Source organism: Arvicola amphibius, chromosome 12 (assembly GCF_903992535.2).
Source record: "Arvicola amphibius chromosome 12, mArvAmp1.2, whole genome shotgun sequence".
Lineage (NCBI taxonomy): Eukaryota > Metazoa > Chordata > Mammalia > Rodentia > Cricetidae > Arvicola > Arvicola amphibius.
In genome coordinates, this window is record NC_052058.2 from 130,761,510 (window position 1) to 130,773,733 (window position 12,224).

At 35.0% G+C, this 12,224-nt stretch overlaps 1 long non-coding RNA gene across 1 annotated transcript; it reads left to right on the top strand.

Annotated features, from left to right (window-relative positions):
- The first annotated feature begins 2,950 nt into the window (after positions 1 to 2,950).
- On the top strand, positions 2,951 to 11,667 carry LOC119802462. The gene is made up of 3 exons (XR_005283448.1): positions 2,951 to 3,076; positions 4,997 to 5,054; positions 11,610 to 11,667. It is a non-coding gene; the product is annotated as an uncharacterized LOC119802462 (long non-coding RNA).
- The last annotated feature ends 557 nt before the right edge of the window (positions 11,668 to 12,224 follow it).

Genomic DNA, 12,224 nt, shown 5'->3' on the forward strand with positions numbered 1-12,224 from the left:
ATTGATATATCTCATGGTAAATTTGACACTGTAAAACATTGTTTCTTTGGAATCATCTGCTACCTATTAATCTGTTTTTATCTTCTGTCATCATTTCAATACTAATGTACATGGTTTATGGTTAGGCTTGATGAATATGTGCAATATCATAACATAATCCACCAAAGCCTGTTAGACTGTAAGGCAAGACCTATCCTTTGTTACTAACATTACTAACATAACATTTTGTTACTTACTAATTATTCTCCCTTCCAATCTCCCATTCCCCCCACCACCATGCTCCCAACTTTTGCCCTGAAATCTTGTCTACTTCCAATATCCAGGAGGATAACTATATTTTTTTCTTTTGGTTCGTCTCCTTATTTAGCCTCTCTAGGATCATGAACTATAGGCTCAATGTCCTTTGTATATGGCTAGAATTGATTAATGAGTGGTTACATACCATATTCAGCTTTTTGGGTCTGGGTTATCTCACTCAGTAAAGTGTTTTCCATTTCCATCCATTTGCATGCAAAGTTCAAGATGTCATATATATATATATATATATATATATATATATATATATATATTTACTGCTGAGTAGAACTCTAATGTGTATATGTGCCACACCTTTATTCTTCCACTGAGGGACACCTAGGTTGTTTCCAGGTTCTGGCTATTACAAATAGTGGTGCCATGAATGTAGTTGAATAAATGCTTTTGTAGGAAGATTAGGCATCTCTTAGGTATATTCCCAAGAGTGGAATTCCTGGATCCTGAAGTAGGTTGACTCCCAGTTTCCTGAGAAACCGCCACACTGATTTTCAAAGTGATTGCACAAGTTTGCATTCACACTAGCAATGGATCAGTTTTCCCCTTACTCAGCATCCTCTCCAGCATAGGTTATCATTGGTGTTTTTGATTTTAGCCATTCTGACAAGTGTAAGATGGTATCTCAAAGTTGTTTTGATTTATATTTCCCTGATTGCTAAGGAAGTTGAACATGACCTTAAGTATCTTTTGGCCATTTGAACTTCTTCTATTGAGAATTCTTTGTTCAGTTCAGCACCTAATTTACTAATTATTGCCTGAAGATACATCTCTGATGAGGGTCAATTTATGCAAAGATATATGGGCTTAGCAATATTTAATTATGACACAGTTTGTTTCTCTTTGACATGGAAGAGGGAAAGAAATTGTTTTTGATAACTCTATTAATATTCTAGTATCATGTTCCTGGCCATTAAAGCAATGTTGGGATATTCCTTCCAGTAATGGTCTTAATCATAATCCTTTCAATTACTTGATTTTTTGATTGATATTTTTTGACTGCTATGGCAAAAATATGTCTAAGGACATATTTTTTCCTTTTAGGGCATGTAACACATGAGAGTGAGGTGTTTTGTTCCTGCAAATTTTAGTCCACTAACAAGATGATTATTTTTAAGTAGAATACAATTATTATTTGAGTGGTTTGTGAGTTATAGTCAACATCTATTCTTTTGATTTTATGTTTACACTGTATCCTGAGACAGTCAAGTTGCAGTCTCAGTCAACAAAATGACCATTTGGAAATTTGCAGACTTAGAAGACAATTTTACAATACTCATTTTCTAAGGCAACATGCTAGTCTTATATAATTCCAGGACATTAGAGAAGATTTATGATTATTCATGGCTACCTATGCTAGAATGCATGTTTCAGTTCAAGGAGGAAAATGTATCTCAAATATGCTAGATTTAATAAATGTTTGTATCAAACCAATATTTGATTAATATGTAAGCATATATGCCTTAATGAATTTTCAAAAACTGGAAATAAATGCATAATTTTTCTAGTATATCCAATGCTAAAAAATTCCTAGTATTCCTAGTGTCAGGACAAATGAAACCAAACCCTTATATGAGTGGCTTCTGTTGTATTGAACTAATTCAGAAGGAAATTTAGAATTATTTTCAGGGTAGCATGCCATGAAGTGCACTCATGTATCAATAGATGGCTTTGAATTGGTGGGCATAAAACTTCCTCTAATGAATTCTGTTTTTATTAAAGTTATAAATAATATACTTTGGATTTAATAGTAATTATGAAATTTGGAGAGAAATTCTTATATTTGGAATTGGGTGTATTTTAAAGTAAATACTTTACATTTATATTTAGAGGATACTTTATGCATATTAATTGCATATGAGAAACAAAAATATGAAGGCCACCTCTTGCAAAGGTAAGTGTGCAAACACCTATAAAGCCTTACAACATGCAAACACAAATGTTAAGAATATAAATATTTAAACGTTTTTCCAGAACTCATTAAATATGAATTCTTTTCTTTATCATTAAGACACTGTGGGATACTATATTACAGTTGGGACTATTCAGAAAAGGACTTATAATCAACATTTCTTTTTGCAATCCACCCATCTCCATGTATAACACTCCAGTGGAATTAAGTATATTACATATTATAATTCAACTAAATGGAAAATTTTAATTATATATTATGGTTAAATATAATAAATATTATTTGTATTATATGTAACATATTTATTTATAAATTGACTGTATAAAAAACCACCACACATAAAAAGAGATCACACAGAATTAGAAGCCAAATGCACTTGGCTGCATAGAGTCACAATCAGAAATCTCCAGACAGGTATGGACGCTTCCATGTATACAGGTAGATTCGAGTCAGAAGCAGCTGCGAGCTCACTCAGACCTGTCATACTTAGCCAGTTTTGTCGGCTGTTAACTAGAAGCAAAACACAGGAAAAATCAAATTTTATTCTGTGCTCTGATTTCAGTCGCTAGATTTCTTTTTACAACACACAGGGAGGAGGGAGGCACAGATGAATCATCAAGTCTGGATGAGATCATCAAATTAAATGCAGTCCTGTGCTTTCTGTGCTCTCTCCTTATTGGTTCAGAGATGGCATAAAAATGTCTGCACTGATGGACTTTACCAGTCAGGCTTCTGACTAAAGTTCAGTTGAACTTTAGTCAAGAGCCTGACGGTAAACAACCACAGAGAAGAAAATCTGTTCCAGAGATTTTCGGGAGACAGAAGCAATAGGAACCTAGGAAAAGCAAGGATTTGGTGAGATTTCCTATGCTCCTGCTAAGAGGCACCTGTTCCTGTTTGCAGTGCAGGAAATGTGCTCGAGTCTCTGACGCCAGTGCTTCAGCATTAATATCTGTGATTCCTGGGTTAGTCTTGAATTCTGCATTTTCTGTAATCAAAATTTACATTCGGAGTCAATAACTGACAATACCCGGGGATGTAATGATTATATGTGCCACCAGACACCCAGTAAGATAATTACAGTGTCGGGAAATATCTTCTGGCACCCGGGAACCTGACAATTATAAGTAGCAGATTCCCCAATCATTGTGTTAGGGACTATGAAATGCCATTTCTGAATATGATACCAGTAAGCTGCAATCGGCAGCAAAGAATCACAATCAGCCATCAGCAGGCAGAAATGGTGGATTTCCGGTAGATAGGCAGAACACAGACCCAAGAAGTGGTATATATGATCATCTCCTAGTTACCTGCGTTTTTGATAACTAGATTTGGTCCTAGGTAAATGGCATTTTTTCTGTATCTACTTTCACTTTCATTTTTTTTTTCTGCTGTGCCACACATTTAGATGCGAGGTAGAAATGAGTCAGCAGTTCCGATCAAGATCTCCAAGGTTACCACAGGATTTGTTCCTATTGGTGGAATTGAGATCATTCTTCTCATTGGTTCATATTTCAGAAACAATTTACTCTCATTGTTCCGGGAAAAATTTGAATGCTCACACTTTTTCAGTCAGAGGCAAGGAGTGCTAATTACATTTTCACCATAGTGGGTCCTTACTAGTCAGCCTCTGGCTATAGTGCATCTCTCAGCTGCTCATGTTTATACATGAAAACCGCATGTACATTGACTCTGTCAAAGCAGATTGCTATTGACTTCTATATGAGACTAAGTCCAGGGAAGTTAGCAAAGTCAGATACTGGTTTATTCCCAGTATTACAGTTCTGAGTCGCCTGCTATGGTCTCCTGTGCAGCAAGTCGAACCCTACTTCTAAAGCCTCTGCATCTCTTTAAGTTTGTGGCACCACTGTTTGTCTTGAAACACTGCAGTATCTGCAAGGAACTAATTCACCTCATATTTTAGCATCAGACAGAGTCTCAGGGAGTCATGCTATTTCCTCTTTTCTCTGAGTTCTCTTGTGGGAATGAGAATGATATTGTAGTTTTTTTTTTCATGAAAACTTAGTCATTGCAAATATTTTTTGTTAAACTGTTTTATTTTTAACTATAATTTTCTGTAATAACTTACACTATTAAATGTATGCTTTTACAGAACCTAAATTAAGATTTTACAGTGCTAAGATCATGACTTCCATAGAGTGTGTTTAAAGCAGTTTATACTGTGTTCATTAATGTCACTAAAAATATACAAGACACTGATACACAGCTAAAGCAGAATTCTGTTTCTTGTAAAACATCTATTAATTAAAGTTGCTTGGATCAATGCATATAAATTGTTGTAGGGAAAAATTCAAATATCTGTACACTTAAAAATCAAAAAAATTATGATTATAGAAGTTATAAATAATATTCTTTTTGATATATTATAAATTTATTGCTCCAGTAATTATATATGTATAATCACATTGAATATATATAATTCTAAACAAGTTAAGCAATTTTGAGGGGTTTTTATTTTTATTTTATTACTTAAAAAAATACCAATCCAAATACTCTCTCTCCTCCTCCATCCCTGAATGTTGCCGAAATCGTCATTAAAAATATTAACCGATAACATATGAAGGTACAACTTGTAACTAAAGAATCTGACACCAAAGAATAAGATATAGAAGAGGAAACATACTTCTTATAATCTCATTGCCTTTTAGGTTCTAAGGCTCAATTTTGCTGTCTTGGTTGGCGTAGTCTTTGTGTTTTGGCATATAAAAACTCTTGTACATCATTTTTCTCACTTGTATGCTCTTTTCTATTTAGGAAATAAGACAGAATGAGCTTTGTTGGAAATCAACTACTTACTGATCATGGCAGCAAGGTATTATATATACTGCCCTTGAAAAAAATTAACACATCAGATTTCTTTGTTACTGTGTGTGTTCTCTTTGTGTGCTTTGAACAAATGCATATCTTATCTCTTATCTTCCATCTCAGACTCTGAATTCCTATGTCTGCTAGTAATGTTGAGACCGGAAAACACTGGTACTTTGGAATCAACAGCCTCCATTTGAATTTGTTGCAATATTTCTGCCATCTTTTCAATATGTCCCTTTTAAGTAGGTTTTAAAGACATGAAACATTAGTACAAAGTACCATAAAGACACTTATTTTCTATAAAAATACCTTCCAGTCACATCATTCTGTTATTTTCCAACTTGTGCCAAAAGAACATCTCTGGTGTAGGTCAAGTGATGCTCAGATATATATCAATATTTCATTAAGAATCAGGTTTTTTAAATTTGACTATGGAAGAATCAAAGCAATTATTTTATGTAAGTTTGTCATTATTTTGTTATTAAATTCTTAGCCAGAAAGTCAGTGTGTGTTATGCCTTCCATTACAATGTCATAATAACAATATTTACTTGATTTTTCCCCTGATTTTTTGGCCACTACATCAAAATATATCTGAAGACTTCCCACTATTTTTGCTTTTCAGGTGTGGACCTAATGAGACTGAAGAATTTTGGTCATGCTAATTTTAGGATTAATCTGCAATTATAGCACAAGTTGTCAATCCAACTAAATTCTAAATATTAGCAGACGTATTTCCATTCTATAACAATGAAAGTATGTAGGAACTTCCAAAACAGGTTCTTTCCACGGTATTGGCAGTTGTAAGCATATTTTTTTTTTTTGGTTTTTCGAGACAGGGTTTCCCTGTAGTTTCTAGAGCCTGTCCTGGAGCTAGCTCTTGTAGACCAGGCTGTCCTCGAACTCAGAGATTTTGAAATGGTCTGTGAATGTCCAGTTTTGCAATTAAAGCCATGACTTTGGCCAATAAACAGATGAAATAACATACTACTTAGAACTGAGTGAGAAAAGCCTTGTATTCCTCATAGTATAAGGAGTTCAGTTTTACAATATCTCTCCATATATACTATGAAACATCTCAATTATGTTCATATTTTTACATAATTTACTGTACATGTACAAGTATGAGATTGACTATACATAAATATATTTCTATATATTTATACATGCACATGTACACTTTCTTAACATATTTAAGAATTTTATACATATAGTATTTATGTTATTTCACGCTTATTTCTGATCAATCATTTAAAACAATAACTATACTAAAATGTGAAAATAAATCCCACTACATATTAAAATGATCATATTTTATTGTACAGATACAATTGTATACATCATTATTCTACAATGAATATACACTGTTGTGATTATATATAACCAATTTTGCATTGACCTTTTCTAAAACAAAATTCTATCAATTTTACTGTGCAGTAGAAAATGATTCTTTCTGTCTTAGCCTTCAATATTTATCAGTGGCTTTTCTTCTAACTGTGTTAAATTTAGAGAGTTTTCCATTTCTGTTACCATTTCAATATGGGATGTCATTATGCTAAGCATTTTTTGTTGTTTCTTTGAGTTCATTTAATTTGAATTGGATTTTCAGGATTCTAAAATTTTGCTTTTTATTACCCTATCTTTATTAGAAGACACTGTTTTTCCAACATATATCATGTTCCTTGGTACATGAAATTTTGTCTTGAAATTGCATGGAATATATTCTAAGCCAAGAATAGTATTGAGGTTTTTGGTTTATCAGCTAGTATCTGACCAAACATTGTAAGTTGTTTAATATTTGAGCAGTTGTGGAATTGTGTAGCATTGCTAAAAAATCATGTTTTCTTTTATTTCTGAAAGTTAGAGCTATTTTTTTTCCTGTGTGTTTAGAGATAAATATTTAGGACACTATTAGAAATTATATTTGTTAAAAAATGTGCAGATTAAGTTTCATTCTGTTACCACTATCTCATTAATCATTTGGAGTAGGCTAAAGGATATATTTGGCAAAATTTACTTACTGACAATGATATAGTGAAAAGATGTAGAATAAAGTTTCAGACATGTTTATTGGTAGCTAACCAGTAATACAGTCTGAAGGAATAAATGTTGGTAAATTATGACATTTGAAGAACTTGGAGAAATCACATATTTTACCTTGATAAGTTTTATTCCTCTTAGTTGTGATTTTGACCTTAACATATTAAGATGATTAAAAGTAGAAATTATAACTATAGTAACACTTTAAGAGACTGACTTTGATATCCTAATATTATAGAAATTGTTAAAAGATCTTATTTTTAAGAGGAACAGCAAATCCTAATTTTATTTGATTTGGAGGTGTTATGTATGGGAGACTCCTAAATGTTGTTCTTATTTCATATATGTGTGGATTACATAAAAACAGCAAAGACACTGTACTCATCCTATGGTATTAGTTCAGGAGGATGACAACAAAATTTTGAAACTGTGGGAATGCAAAAATTAAAATCAGAGGAAATAAAATAGTAAATAGTTAGTTACATAAAGAAACATCTCTGCCTGTAAAGCACTATGCCTGTTCTGTGCTCTACTATGTGCTACTGTTCAGTTCAAATGCTGGGAAACAGGCTGGAGATTGAAATACACACATACACACAGAGACAGAGACATGGGTCATCCGTGAAACAAGAATGCCAAGAATACCAACTTGAATCAACAACAACGAACTTATTGTATTCCAGGGGAGCTTATACAGTGCATTCCCTGACCAATATCCATGCACTAACTCTCAGGATTTTAAATTACAACCCAACGAGAAACCACTCCACTGCCATCAGAAACTTCTGAGGATCTCTTGCTCAGAGCAGCTGCAAATACAGGAAATAAGGTTGCCTTGCTCAAAACAGCTGCAGACACAGGAAAAACAAGCTGTGTATAGGAAATTCAGAGTTTGGTAGTCCACAGTCCCCCAACATGTTTCTACTCTAAAAATTATTCCATATGTTATTTTCTGCTTTTATGTTTATAAAATGCACAGATTCAAAGTCCATTAACTTACAAATTGAAATATGAAAAATCAAATCTATTTCTAGTATATACATATGAAAAAGCCTGACATTCTAATATTATTATGCAGTCCCAGAACATGAAGCATATGTAGTGAATGCAGGAGCTCTGAGATTTGTTTTTTCACAATAGATAGTCTACTTTGACAGGCAAGCTTTCTACATCTGTTTTCATTTCCCTAGAAGCAAGGCTTCTAAAAAACTACACTCTAGCAGCATTTGCATAACAGGACATTTGGGCCATACTAAACTCAGTTTGCATTTAATTCTTGAGTTGTTTGAATGGGCTCAGGGTATCTAACCTATTACTAATAACATTTCAAAGCCTTGTGCTTCTTCTTCTCTTATTGTCCCTTCTCTGAAACTAGCTTGCTTGAGAGATACACAAAATTCTGAGTGCTTGCAGCACTTCAGGAGGTCTCTTCACTATGGATGAATCTAAACCAGCCCTTGTGAAGGAAGAGGAGTGCTTTTCTGATAAGAGGAGATTATAGTTTCCTAATTCTGTCACAGTGATACTGCTAAGTCCCTCAAATTTTTGAGCTTCTGCTTAATTTCTCCACCAGGATTTTAACTCTCAGCATTCCACAACAGAAGCAAAGGAGTTGAAAACTCCTCATTGTGGTATTTATCCGATTCTTCCTATAGCTCACCAGGCTCAGGCTGATCATAATACACAGTCCTGTAATGCTTCCTCATCTAGCAGCTTCTGTGGAGGATTGGAGTGTCTTGTCTCACTTCTACCATTTCATGGAGAACAATCTTTTTTGCCTTTCATGTTGCTAATCCAAACTCTTTCTTATAATCACTCACAAATTAAAAGAATCTTTTGCCATCCTTCCAGGTCTATATTTGTTATTATCATCTTGGATTTTCACCTTAATTTTTCTGTGTCCAAGGTACCATGCTTGGGAACTCAAGGGAGAGGTGCTCTACAAATTCTAAAAATTTCTATTCTTGCTGCTACTCCAACTTAGCTCCTCTATCTCTGGAAATATCTCCAAGCAAATGTAAGTGAGTTGATTATTGATTTTCAACCCCCATATTTACAAATTTATTTACAATTATAGTCCCATGTTATTCAACCCATGTTCATTTTTTTTTTTTTTTTTGGTTTTTCGAGACAGGGTTTCTCTGTAGCTTTTTTGGAGCCTGTCCTGGAACTAGCTCTTGTAGACCAGGCTGGTCTCAAACTCACAGAGATCCGCCTGCCTCTGCCTCCCGAGTGCTGGGATTAAAGGCGTGTGCCACCGCCGCCCGGCTCCCATGTTCATTTTCACATACTTCCAAAGTACTTACTCTTTACTTACACCTATGGTATTCTTGACTTGTGGTGTCTATCAGGCTATACCTCCATAAAGAAGGTCACTTCCAAACAGCCATTATTTAGGGTAATGACCAACCAATTTATCCATACATGGCATAGGAATTGGGATTAAGATATATTTTTCAAGAGAAAATTTATACATTTTGAAGGGCATCCAGTGAATAGTATTATATGACCCAAGTTTATTATTCAAAGTTTTTAAGTCCCTCAGTCCAAAATGGTGGGGGAAGGCAAGACTTCCTTGCCATGATACAAAGGCCAAACAAAGTAATTTTCTCCACAAATCTCCAAACAAGAAGTAACCACACCCTAGGTAATAATATGTTTTTGCCTTGGCAAAATGTACTGTAACCACACCTTATGTCAAAGCATCCTGGCTTATACCCTTGAAGGAATAAGAATAGGTGGAACAGAGTCATTTCTCTGCTTTCTTCAAAATGAACACATGTGAACTCATGAATTCCAACTGATATAACAAAATGTTTAATTCTTATAATATATCAAGATTCAGAAACACCATTATGCCTAAAGGCAGGACAAATGAGTCCTGATCTTTATTAGAGTGGTTCTTTGATTTAATGAGATCAGTAAAAAGAGCATCAGCTATCTTTTCAAAGGTATTTGCCAAAAGGAACTGCTAATGTTCCAGTAGGTGGCTTCATACTGAATAACAGACAAATGCCATGAATGAAGTCAGTTGTTATTAAAGAAAGAAAGAAAAATAATCTTCAGATGTAGTAGGGATTTTGGAAATTGGAGAATAGTTTGAGAATATGTAATGTGGTGGATTTTTCTCAAAAATATTTGTAGAATAATTTAAAGAATATATTGTATGAATAGCAATTACATCCTGAGAAAGAAAAGCAAATAGAGCAAATGCAAAGTACCCCTGATATTGGATATAAGAACTTATAAACAAAAACATATAATTGTTGATAACATGAATATCTTTTCTAATGAAATAATTTGATCACTTGCATTTGATCTTAATTTTTTCTTTATCTTTAGCAAACTAAGTTACTATATTCCAGTTAGGTCAATTTGAAGAAGGCTTGAAATCAGTATTTCTTTCTTCAGTCCTATTATTTTTTAGGCATGATTTTGTAAATATAAATATATTATGTATTATATCGAACTAAATAAATATTATAATTATATACTATATATAATGTTTGTTATATACATTATACATATAGTGTTTTATAATTCACCTAAATAAAAACCACACAGAAGAACTGATAAAAACAGATAAAAAACAGTCAGCAGCCAGATGTAATTGACAGCCAAGAGTCACTATCAGAAAAGTTCAGACAGGAATGCACACTTTCATGTATACAGCTATAATATAGGAAAAAGCAGCCTGAAACTCACTCAGCCAACCAGGAATATTAGACAGTATTCTCTAGTGATCACTGGAGGTTAAAAATAATTTCTCATGATTTCCACTTAATTTCCTTGCTTACTGAGAACTCAAAAACTCAGCCAGACTGAGAAGGAATAAGCATAGGACCAAACTAGTCCCTCTGATTCTGGTTGACAGTTGCATGGCTGAGGAAGACTGAGGAGTCACTGTAGTGGCACCAGGATTTATTCTTACTGCATGTTGTGGCCTTTTGGGTGGGGTGGATTTTGAGGGAATGGGAGGAGGAGAGACCTTGGGAACTTGGATAGGTATGTATAAAGAAAAAAAAAGTTTTTCTCTTGTGTTCCACTTTCAATTAACCTGCATATTTTACAGAACACAGGGACGAGGGAGACACAGATGAATCAGCAGCTCTGGTAGAGATCGCTATGTAAATTACAGACTAATGCTTCCCATTCCTTGGTTTTAGATCATGGTCATTAGTGGTTCCTAATACATCTCCACTTGAATGCATGTTTTCCTCCAATTGGAGGCCTTCAGATAAAATAAAAAAAATGTCTGTACCGAAGCATATTGTCAGTCAGGCTGCTGGCTAACATCCAGCTTTTAGCTGTATTTATTAAAAGCTTGTCTAGATGGGAACAAGGAATTATATATCTTAGTTAAGGGAGCCATTCTAGGGTTGGCAGAGACTTGACTCTAGAGGGGTTCCCAGGTGTCCAGGAAGACGTCCCCAGCTAGGTCCTTGGGCAGCTGAGGAGAGGGTGCCAGAAATGTCCAGATCCTATTGCCATACTCATAAATATCTTGCATATCACCATAGAACCTTCAACTGGCATTGGATGGAGAAAATGACAGAGCCCCACATAGGAGCACCGGACTGAGCTCCCAAGGTCCTGATGAGGAGCAAAAGGAGGGAGATCATGAGCAAGGAAGTCAGGACCATGAGGAGTGCGTTTACCCATTGAGACGGTGGGACAGATCTAACGGGAGACCACCAAGTCCAGTTGGAATGGGACTGATGGAATAGGGGACCAAACCGAACTCTCTGAATGTGGCTGACGGTGGAGGAGGACTGAGAAACCAAGGACAACGGCAATGAGCATGAACTCTACAGCATGGACGGGCTCACTGTGAGCCTTGTCAGTTTGGTTGCTCACCTTCCTGGACTTAGGGGGAGCTGGGAGGACCTTGGACTTAACATAGTGAAGGGAACCCTGATGGCTCTTTGTCTTGGAGAGGGGTGGAGTGGGGGTATGTGTGGAAGGGAGGGGAGGGAAGGGGAAGGAGGAGGGGAGGAGATGGAAATTTTTAATAAAAAAATGAGAGAAACAAAAGCTTGTCTAGAAACAACCTTAGACAAGGAATCCTGTTTCAGACACCCACAGGAGACAGAGGGAATAGAAACCTAGGAAAAGCAAGGATTTTGTGGGATTTT